Below are 12,612 nucleotides of genomic sequence, written 5' to 3' on the forward strand. Positions count from 1 at the left end.
CCCAGTATATGTTCCTGTTTAAGTATGTAATCACTATATAATCTTCCTTTCTCTACTTTTTTCAGCACTAAAATGTGCACTTCTTGGCGATCAGAGCTGTAGCTAGTGCACTACTAAGAAAACTATAGTCTATTATAATGCATAACAAACAGTAGCCTATATGTAATCTATTATAAAAAAAATTACTTGTTGTATTAGGACATCCGTTTTTACTGTAAACATTATTGTCAGTTTTGTTGGAGAGACAATGAGAATTTTTTTTTTTTTTTTTTTTTCCTGAATATATAGGTCCACAGCCATGGCCTAGTTACAGAACACTGGGTTTGGAGTTAAGGAAATCTATTTCAAATTTTGGCTTTGCCATTAATTTGCGATGCGATTTTGGAAAAATAGTAGTCCATTGAATATCAGTTTCTCTCTCTTAAACCTCTTGTCTCTGTTAAAAAAAAAAAAGTCAGCTGATTAGATTTGAAGATCTAATTGGCTTTATTAAGCAATTCATGAATTAAGGAGCTTCCCATCTAATAACTGTAAGGGTGCTCTAGGCATTGTACAAAATGGAAAGTTTTTCTAGAAAGAAAAACTTGGGGCAAGGTAACTATTAACAACAAAAAAGAAAGGATTATTTTAGACCAGGACATCTACTTTGGAGCATCCTAGAAAGTAAGGGAATGGCAAAGGTCTTTATCATGCATATTGCTTTTTTTTCCTATGGGGGATGGTGTATGGAGAGGGCCCATTACTTCTGCTTGACTAGCAAATCCTAGACTGGTTGATTAAAATTACATTTCTGGGAGAGACTGAAACTACCATTAGATTAGGTATTAAATCTAGGTTTGGTGGCTTTTTGCAGGAGTGACACCATTTCGAGCTCGTGTTTTTCTCTTTAACAGCTCTATAATCTCCACCAGCATAATTATCTCTGTAAGATGCTCAGTAATTGTTTCTGTAGGTTTCTGTGAGCACTGTTTCTCTACCAAGGAAAGTATTTTCTAGAAACTCCAGGATTTGACTCGTGTTTACAAGCAGGTTGACACTAGTCTTGGATGGATAGTCACTTAGTGCAATGAGGATCTGTCATCTCCATGACCATTGTGTTCTATTTGCCACCCTTGCTCCAATAGCAGACTACTCTTCTGCTCAGGATGCTCTGTCACCTGATGCATCCCAAAGAGCAAAGCATTTTGAGCTGGAGTTATAATGAGCTCTATGCAGAAACAGGGTGAATGACTCTTTTCCCAACACTAGAGAGTTGTTTTTAAACCTAGATAAGTAATATTTTAATGCAGTGCTTTAAAAAATAGAAGTTAATGCAAAAACTCCACTGTGAACAAAATACTGAATTTAAAAAAAAATTATTTTGATAAGAATACATAACACGAGATCTACTTTCTTAACAAAGTTTAAATGTACAATACATTATTATTGACTCTGGGTACAATGTTGTATAGCAGGTCCCCGAAGCTTAGTCATCTTACTTAACTTAAACTTTATGCCTATTGATTTAGTAATTCCCAATTTCCTCTTCCCCCTAGTCCCTGTAGCCACCAATTCAGTCTTTGATTTTATTGATTTGACTGTTTTTAGATTCCTCATATAAGTGAAATCATGCACTACCTGTTTTTCTGTGTCTGGCTTATTTCATTTAGCATAATGTCCTTGAGGTCCATCCATATCTTTGTAATGCAGAATGTTCTACATTTTTAGAGCAGAATGGTAATCTAATGTACGTATACACTACATTTTCTTTACCCATTTATCTGTTGATGGACATTTAGGGTTTTTCCACATCATAGCTATTGTGAATAAGGCTGTAATGAAAATGAGAGTGCTAATATCTTTTCATGATTCTGATTTAAATTCTTTTGGATATATACCCAGAAGTGACATTGTTGGATCATGTGGTAGTTCTATTTTTAATTTTTTTTGAGGACCCTCCATATTGTTTTGTCTAGTGGCTGTGCAATTTTATATTCACACCAACAGTGTGCAAAGGTCCCAATTTCTTCACATCCGTGCCCATACTTGCCATTTAATGGATTAAGGATTTAAACATAAGACCTGAAATTATAAAATTCCTAGACTGAAACAGAAAAAAAGCTTCATGACACTATTCTTGGCGATGCTTTTATGGATATGATACTAGAAGCACAGAGAACAAAAACAAATAAACAAACAAGACTACACAAAACTAAAAAGCTGCACAGCAAAGCGAGCAATCAACCCATGAAAGGCAACCTACATAATGGAAGGAAGTATTTGCTAACCATATATCTGATGAGTAAATCTCTAAAATATATTTTTAAAAAAATGCAAACCAATAACAAAAATATCACCCCTACAAGTTTTTAATCACTAGGGCTTTGAAACTAGTTTTCATATTCCCTGCGTCACAGAGTTCTTGAAGAAAACAGCTCATTCATTATTTATTAAACACTTCCCTCAATAAGGGCAGAAACTCCTTTCTTTGAGGGAGTTTGAAGAGACTTATTTCTTACCTTATCCTCATCTCCTCAATGTCCCTATGAACTCTTGTCTATATATTTCTTCTTCTTTAGGAAACAATCAGTTGACCTTCAGCCAATGGATGCTTGAAAACAGATTCGTGATAATTTTTCAGTTCCTAATCTATATTGTCATAGTTTGTGTTAAGACTAGAGGACCCTATCACTACATTTATTCATATCTCTAAAAAGCTGTTTGAAATTAAATGAGGTAGTTTATGTAAATATGCCTAGCATTTTGGAAGATCTTCAAAAATATTTTTAATAAAGGAAACACTACCTCTTTCTAGATTTATTACATCCAAGAAGTTGGCATATTACTTTTTAATGATTAAGTGCAGCTAGTTAGATCTTAAGAAAGAAAATATGCATTGCTCTTAATAGGCACTAGATGAACCATTCTTGAAATGACTTAAATTCCATTTATGTATTAAGACTGCATTCACATAGAATGACGACATTGAAAGTGTCAAGAATGCAACATGAGTGTAACAAAATTAAGTCTTTTATTGTTGTTAATGTTAGTCTTCATATTTGCATGAAGTTCTGGTTTACTCAGTGCCCATAAGAGTCTTGGTACACGTTTCTAGAATAATAAACAGTTGTATCTGAAAGGATCTTTGGGAGAGTGTAGACACTAGTACATATTTCCATTTACTGTAGATCCTTGAGGTTGGGGACCTGGGGCAATAACTCTATTCCAAGAGATAATTTTTATCTAGATAATAACATCAGATGCTGGAATAATTTTAATTTAGTGGACTTACAGATAGTTAATGGTTTTGCTCATATTGCTATGGGAAAGAGAGAATGTTCCAGGATGTGAAAACGTATCTTGATCATCCGTTATTTTCCCCATCTCAAATTATGTCACCTTTTCCATGGTTAATCTAACTTAATTTCTCCCTCTGCTATAACCTCATATAATCCATCTGCAAATATGTCATTTCCAGTATTAAATATGTCATGCAACCATTCATTTATCTTTGTCTCCACTATCACCATCTTTGTCCAAGCTACCCACGTCTTGTAGGTAAGCTAAATAATCTTGAAATTATTAGTTAAATTATGAATCAAAGAGTCTACTCTACTATCCTATAGTATTCACAAATTCGTTTTATAGAATGGTAGTGGTCCAACATATCCATAGTTAAATAGGATTTTAAATTGTCAATTAAGTAGAAGAGAATGATGAGACTTTTTTTTTTAATCAACACACAGTTTTATAAGATAGTGGAAAACATAGCTTGTTATATCGTTTTGATATAAAAATTTGGAGAACTAACTAAATGAGCAAGCTGTAAGATTTTTAAGCTAGTAAGTTAGCCAAATATCAGAGCAGAGTAGCGCAGGTAACACAAACTAGAATTTAGAAAATAATGTGCTGCTTTTCTTGAACTACCAAGCAAAATGTGCCCGTAACAGCAACAATAAAATCTTATGTAAAAGTAACAACTAGATTAAAAACATAGCAAAATATTACTGATAGCCAAAATTAATATTACAAAATCTGAAGCTTTAGGTAAATTCAGGTTTAAAATAGCAATTGTAAAAATATGCTGGAAAGAGTTGCTTATTTACCATTATGTGATCTTTAGCTAATTATTTAATCTCTAAATCATACTTTCTTCATCAATAAAATGATAACAATGTTGGTACCAATAGCACAGAGTTATGTTGATACTTTAAATTATGCATAAAAGCTGTTACACAGGTCTTTGACAAGTAGAATCAAGCTTAAGTAAAGGAAATATGAATGAAGTCACGTTACTGAGAAATTGACATTCCACGTTAGCTAAACAAATATAACTGAAATTTTATTAGCAATCAAATTTAGTTTCTTTAAAAACTTGGCTTATTATATTCCTTTTGCCTGCTTTCAAGTGGAATCTGCAAGGTGTATAACAGCCTGCCTTCAAGTGCCTTTTGCATTTATATAATCAATACATTTCATTGAGATTGAGTATGCTTACAAATGTGCTATTTCCGTTTGAAACATACTTATTTTTAAGATTTCCAAGACAAATAACTGTGAAATGTTAAATAACAAGGACAATACAAAATCAAAACATGCATTTTGATAAATTCTATTCTTGCTCTGAGCAAAGAAAATCTGTCTATCAGCTTTTAGCACAGCTATTTTAAGTTCTTAAAATGTCCTGAAAACGTTTCTGCACTACCGTGAATGGTGGAATCCCATTACTTTACAGCTTATTATTGGTAAAATCTAATAAATTTTACATTTCCACACTTTTATTAGAAAATATCAAGCATTTTAATGTTTTTTATGTTATGAGGATTTTTGTTTTGAAATAAAAAGTGTTAGCTACTTTCAGAAGTGAATCGATTACAAAATCTAACTTGTAATAAATCTATAATATATATTTGATGGTTCCATGCTAAATTATTTTTTCATCATCTATGTGCTGAGTGAAAATGACCAAATCATATATTCAAGATGACTTCCATCTATTTCTTTGGCTAGAAGGGAAATGAAACTACCTGACAGAGAATATCAATGTTTTTGTCATTTTAATATGGTTGATGTTAATCTTGAAGCTTCTCAGAAGTTTCTTAAGTTTTTATAGGTTTTTTTTATGAAATTCTGATTCATAAAGTTATCTTATTAATTTAATAACCTGGATTTTAATCTCAAAATTTCTTCTGTCTCACAGGCTTTTAATTTTAAATTCTGATTCATAATTAGTTACTAGTTTGAGGTTGCAAGGGAGAATGGTAGAAACATGAATCATTTTATTCTACAAATGAATAAGCACATTGTATGCCATTTTCATCAAACTTTTATTTTCTTATCTGAATGCACACAGAATAATGCCCAAGAGAATGTCAAAAACTTTAGAACATAGGACTCTCTTGCATGGGGCTTTGTATGGCCTACTTGCTATTTGTTTTTTTTTTTTTTTTCTCTCTCAGTACTTTCAAATGTCAAGGGTATTTTATTGATGATTTATAAATTGTCTTGAGTCATGCTATGTGACTCACAGGAAAAAAACAAAAAAACAAAAAAACAAAAAAAACCCAGCAATGACAAGAAAAGCTATCTGCAAAAGCATTGCTTGGCCATGTTGAAAGCTTTGTGCATTTAGAATGAAGATAGGCAATTGCACTATAATTCATAGCTCTGCCTGAGAGTGTCAAGGAGCCATATCTTTAAACAGCTTTGAAGTTCTTCAGGAGATATAAAATTCAAAGTTACTGTTGAGCAAATGAAATTCATCAAATGATGCAGGGCAGGGCAAACTTTCCTGAGTGGTGGGGAGACCAAACCCTCCAGCAAGAGAAGAGGGTTCTTTGGTGGAGAATGTAGAAAATATTCAACACACATGCCAAAGTTAGTCAAAAGGAAAATTTATTAGAAAAGGGGTAACACTCCACAGACAGAGCATGGTCTCTTCTCAGGCAGAGAGTGAGAGAGCCTAGGAAACACCCAGAGGGACAGAGACAATAGAGACGAGGACAGTGAGAAAGACATAGTAAAGGCAGTGAGAGGAACGGAGAGAAAGACAAGTGAGAGAGACTCCAAGTGTTGAGGAATTCGGTTTATATATCATTCTTTAGTTCCCGTGAGTTACAGTTTAAAGACTCTATTTACCCATTTCCTTTGACATGGATATACAGTGAGGAAGGGGAAGAGTATGTAGCCTGAAAGGGTCAGACTATGTACCATTGGTTCCCTATGGTTTTAGACGTAGGGAATGAACTATCTTATTCGTGTAGGGCACCTCTTAAAGACTCTGGTTTTTCTAGTTCCCCTTCACAGGTGTGGAAATGGGTTGTTAGCAATCCCAGAAGAAATCTTCCTTTGTTCTGCAGGTGTCCTGGTGGCCAGGCTACAGGGCTGATCAGCATATGGCAGTCTCTGAATGTAGCTTTATTTAACATTTTAGTTCTCTTGCCTCCTCCATACATTAAAAATACTTTGATTTCAAAGTGCATCGAACATCTATTAAGTAGTTTGATAGGAAGTCAATTTAATCATGTTTATGCTAGGTGATATGGTGATGTGGGAATTATAAAATGTGAGCAACTTTTACTGATACACTATAATAGGTTTACAAATAGAGGCCTTTAAGAAACAGTCTAAGCTCATTTTAATGAAAAAAGAGAATACTCAGCTTTCCATTTCGATTTCCTTCTGTATCTTGCTAAAAAAAGAAAATGGTGAATAAAATTGTAAATGATTAATAAATGTTTAATAGCTTGATTATTAACTGTTACTTGAAATTGTGCAGATGAATCTCCCTTTTGGGGAGAAAACAGTTTATTTACTATTATACTAAATCAGTTTTTTTCTGTTATTTATATAATTTTTTAAAAGGTGCAGATAATATAAATGGATATGCCATTTTATTTTTTAAAGAAAAGTAGGGTAGCAATAAATTACTTGAGATTGTAGACTGAAAGTTGATTACACAGAAGAATTGAGAGAACTGGTTTCTGAATTGCTTTCAGATTAATTTTGCAGCTTCTCCAATGTATGGCAGGAGTTTAACTGCTGACAAGTTTCCCTGCAGCTTCTTTTGTGCCAGGCAGTTCGGTTACAAAGGGTTTCTTTCTGGGATACATGATACCAAAGGTAAAGAGAAGTCACCAAAACAAGTAATTAAATAAGCATTGTTTGCACTGATTGTCCCTAAATTTAAAAGAAATATTTATTTCATTAAAGCAAAAATGAGGAAAGTTAAATCAATTAAATTGTGTGCCAACTTATTTTGTGTAAAATTATTTTTTTTAAATCGTGCCACTAGGTATTTTGTAATTACATTTTGGTGTGCACTTGATATATTAAGTCTTATATATTAACATCACATCTTATTAACATTTATAAAAATTCATTTGTAGTTCTACCGCATCCCCACTGTTTCCATTGCAGCAATCAGAATTCTGGTAACACATAGGTCTTGGTCTTTATCACTGATGAAGAAATAAATTTCCACTCAGTGATGTTTATGAAGATATTTATTAAAAGGACTTTTTTGCGGTAGAAGACAGGTCGAGCCTAAAGCTGGCTGACTACATGGAAGTGCGGATACCTACGGGAGTGTGGGAGCATGGCTTACAGCCAAGGAAGATTGAGATCTGTAACCCCAGGGGAGGAAGAGGTTTGTGTCATATTAGGGACATGATGGGTGGTTACAAAGGCATTCTTAGGTGATTGGCAGGTTTGGTCATTTTGATTGGCACTTGGCTGCTGTATAACACTTTGCCTTGTGCGCATGTGCGTACCCAGAATTCAGTCTGTTATAATTAGATTCATGAACTTCTGGGCATAAATGTGGTATTATAATGATGGTATAATGAGGCTGAGGTTGTGGGCAGGTTAGGGTAGTACCTTTAATGCAGACATCTGTGGCCGATTAAACCAGCTATAGGTTTATGGCCCTCCTCTCCTTTGTCTCTGGGGATGCAGGAGAGATTCTCTAACTACCAATAGGGTGTTCTTTGGGCGGTCTCTAGGCTGGGCCTCTATTGCTTTGTTCCTCTGTCGCTCATGTCTGACTAGCCATCTGATACCACCACCTGTTTTTAGTAAAGTGAATGTTCTAAGACTTGGATGAGGGGCAAATAAAATACTAATGCTTTTAATGTATAAACACTGACAGTATCTAAGCAAATATACTATGCTGAATATATTTCCAAACGTAATAGTATTTTGCTAATGTACTTGACTGTGCTTCTCAACTTTTAGCTGTCTGTCTTGGCTGCCCTCTAGTGAAATATACAGTAATGAAGACACTAATTTGTTATACTCTTTCTTCAAGCTGATGAAACCTTATTTTTTGTACGTTTTCACCCTTCGATTGTCATTTTTCTCTTTATGTCAACTACGTTATACTTTGGCTTGCTGGTAATAATCCATCAGGGAGATTTGAAAAGCATAGAGACCGGTTTGGAAAAACTAGCTTTGATTTCCTTTTGCTAATGGCAAAAAATACCATTTCAGAAGCTCACCAGGAGGGAACATTGTTATTCAGAAGTTGAGAGATTTAAGATTTAGTATTTGCATACTTAGGATGCTTCTGTTGTTTATCATTATATTTATTGAACAGCCACAATTTAAAAATATGTAGTATACTAGCGTTACATTAGTAAATGAAAAAAATAATGTTCATTTGCTCTAGAGGAAATTATGTGAGCTTTGGTATTAGACTCAGATTCAAATTTTGGTATTAGACTCAGATTTTGCCACTTACTATGTAATTTTGAGAAATTGGCTTACCTTCCTGAACCTGTGTCCTCACCTATAAACTGTAATAATATATGTCTCTTTAATATTTGAGGTGAGCATTGCATGAGATAATATAGGTTTTTAGATTAAATTATCTTAACAAATGGACACAACATTATTATGCTCGTCATTTATACTTTGTTTTACAAAAGATGGCTCTACAAAGGTCAACCTGCACTCAGTTTTTGAATCATATTTTATACCTCTGTAAGTGCATTTTATACCTCTTTTTTCTTTCAGTGTTTATGTAAGCATGCATAAATGTTTTACATGTGTGCTGTACTGTTTTTCTCTACTGGGAAGAAAAATAAATACTGGTAATTTTAGGTTTGCTATTCTCTACAAAACTAACACATTTCTTAGGAAAATATTTCATTTAAAGTTTGTGCTGGCAAATATAAAGAAATTTTAAAGAATGATATTAGACTGTTGTTTATTGTCTGTGTGTACAAATACATAATACTCTTCAGATATAGAGGGATATATAAATATATTCCTCCTAAGTTTTTTTAAAAAATTATTATTGCTGAAATATTTATTTTTAACTGAGCTGTTCAGTTGGTGTTTTGTAGTTTCCTCTAAGAATGGAATCATATATCTTAGAACAATGATGCTTATTGGAGATAGTGCATAGAGAGAGGAATTTAGAAAAAGTCTTCATCAGAACTTTTCAAATACAACTTTTTTGATATTCCTACACACAATCCAGTTATAAATCAATGACTCGTTAATTAAATATCAATAAGTGGTCATACAAACATCAATAAAAGCTGTGATTATAAGTTTTAAGGCATTTGAACTTGTAAAAGTGATGTTTGTCACAAATAAATTTATATTATACATTTAATAGATCTAATGATCTATTATACTGTCATAATTTTTTTCAGTTTAGATACAACTATAGTTCTGAGAGTCATTTAAATGAAGGTTGGAGAACAATGGTAAATTGAGCAACTTGTAATTGAGCAATTGTGTTATACTCATGGAAACAGCAATTTAAGTCTTCAATGACTAAACTAACTTACAGAATAAAATCTAATAAACAAATCCATATTTATTTCATTAATCATGTATTCTTTATCACTCAGTTCTCCAACTAAAGTTTATTTTGAATATATGTGACTAGTTTGCCTATTTAGAAATTATAAAGGCTCAGAATTTTTATCAAGGGTAGACCTGAGTCCTCTTCATGAATTCCTGAGGAAGCTATGCTCCTCATCATCTCCTTGTCATCAACAAAAAAACTTCTGGCAACAGGAAGAACATGGCTTAGGTGTCACTCAAAACACTTTGTTTGCCGGTTCTACCAAGGTGTTAGCTTTTTGTGTACCTTTGACATCAGGAATGGCCTCTGTCTGAGAACATTGTTTCATTTGACATAGTGTGTGAGTTTAGAAGTGTTACCGCTGTGGTGATCAGAGTTCTGGTGAGACACAGGTCTCAGTCCTTAATCACTGATGAAGAAATTAATTTTCACTCAGTGACAATTATGAGAAGTATTATTTATTAAAAGCACATTTTGAGGTAGAAGGCAGGTCAAGCCTAAAGCTGGCTCACCACGTGGAAGTGAGGATAGGTACCTCAGTGGGAGTGGGAGGCACGGCTTACAGCCAGGGAAAATAGAGACCTGTAACCCCAGGAGAGGGAGAGGTCTGTATCAAATTAGGGACATGATAGGTGGTTACAAAGGCATTCTTAGGTGATTGGCAGGTTCTGTCATTTTGATTGGCACTTGGCTGCTGTATAACACTTTACCTTGTGCGCATGTGCGTACCCAGAATTCAGTCTGTTATAATTAGATTCATGAACTTCCCAGCATAAACGTGGTATTATAATGATGGTATAATGAGGCTCAGGCTGTGGGCAGGTTAGGGTAGTACCTTCTGGGCACATCTGTGGCCAGATAAAACCAGCTACAGATTGTGGCCCTTCTGTCCTTTTTGTCTCTGGGGATACAGGAGGGATTCTCTAACTGCCAGTAAGGTGTTCTTAGGGTAGTTTTTAGGCTGGGCCTCTAATGCTTTGTTACTCTGTTGCTCTTGTCTGAAAGATCACATAATTGACATTTTGAATGTAAGTCGTAACTTATCTGGATAGTCAGATCATGGAAATCAAAAAAGATGATCTGATCTTGTGAGGTGGTTGATATAACAGCCATCTTTCTTATAAGTTTTCTCAAACCATCCAAAAATAATAAACTGCTACTAAATTACAAATGCAACCATTTTGATGATATATATTTCAAAATGAGAATTAAGTGCAATATACAGATATATATGTAAAATTGGAAATACCACTGAGGCATACAATGTATTTGACTAAAGATTTATTCCAACTTCGCAAAACAAATACTCCTTGGACTTTCCGGGTGATTTTCTAAAGACTGGAGCAATTTGTAATTTTGATGTTACTTCTTTGAGATTATTTTTTCAGATTTAATTTCAAAGCTAGTATTCAATGATACATCATCCTCCATCCTCAAAAAAAATTTCTTGCCAGAGAGTAGGGGGTTTGGGGAGCTGGGTGAAAAGGTGAATTAGTAGTTACAAAACAGTTACATGAATGTAGAGTATATATATATATTTTTTTTAATTTCTGCAATAATTTTAAACTTGTCTGAAATAGTATAAGATATATTTAAATAATATAATAGTATCTTACAAATTAGGGTTGCCAGATTTAACACATAAAAATACAGGATGCCCAATTACATTTGAATTTCAGATAAATAACAAATATACCATTTGTATAAGTTTGGAACATACTTTTACTAAAAATAATTCATTATCCGAAATTCAAATGTGATTGGGCATCTTATAGTTTATCTGGCTATGTATGCTGTATTATAAACACTAATATTTTCTAAAGCTCTGACATGAAAATTCTTATCTCAAGCTTTCCTCAACTTTCTATATATTAAGACCTGAATTCTTTTTTTTTTCTTTTTTTTGAGCACTCTCTAAGCAATTTCTAAAATGTGCTAGGCTAATTACATAACTGTCATTTTTGTATCATTTGCTTGATAGTGACTAGAAAGGACATTATGTATAGAAATATTTTTCAGCTTTGATTAATCATTTTTAGGTTTATCTTGTACTCTGTTGATATATAGTTTGAAAAATTTATTTTTAGTGTTTAAAATTTAAGTGATAATTTCACTTGATCTGCTTTTATTTCACTTGTTCCTCTTGGGTGTTTCTAAAGCCACTATATTTTTACTAAACAAATAATCCATGAAAGTGACCAAAATACACAGTAGATTAGAAGAAAGAACACAGCCTTTTAATTTCATAGAGAGGAAGTTGTGTCTGTAAAGGTTAATTAGCTGCTAATACATTCTCTTCATACTTCTCACCTGGATATTGACTTTGAAATTTTTTGATTCTGTCAGTATAAAATATTTTTCATACTGAGTTTCTCGTGCACTAGCAAAGAAGTCAGTGTGATCAAAAAAGAAATGTGTTGATGTTTTCCTTTGTTCAGTAACACATCTGGAAGCACGTTTAAAGCCTAGACAACTCCGTAATAGGCTGGGCTTCTCTGCAGTATTTTTGCTCCCCACTGAAGTGACACAAGCCCCTTATGATTAAAATAATTTCATGTAGACAGGTCCCTTAGCTGATCAATTAATCTTCCTTTTACCTCAATTTCTTGTTTAAAAACTATCTAAATTTATTATTTATACTTAGCCAACATAAATACATTTTTTAAAAAATTTTAGAAAAATTTTTATTTGTTGTTTCAACCTTCTTGTATTCCATTCTATTTTTATAATTATATTACTGAAACAAATATTCGGGGTACTTAAATAATTGTACATTAAATAATAACCTTGATTATAATTGCAATAACCTACAG

The sequence above is a fragment of the Pteropus vampyrus genome, unplaced genomic scaffold (genome assembly GCF_000151845.1).
Source record: "Pteropus vampyrus isolate Shadow unplaced genomic scaffold, Pvam_2.0 Scaffold4, whole genome shotgun sequence".
In the NCBI taxonomy this organism is placed as follows: domain Eukaryota; kingdom Metazoa; phylum Chordata; class Mammalia; order Chiroptera; family Pteropodidae; genus Pteropus; species Pteropus vampyrus.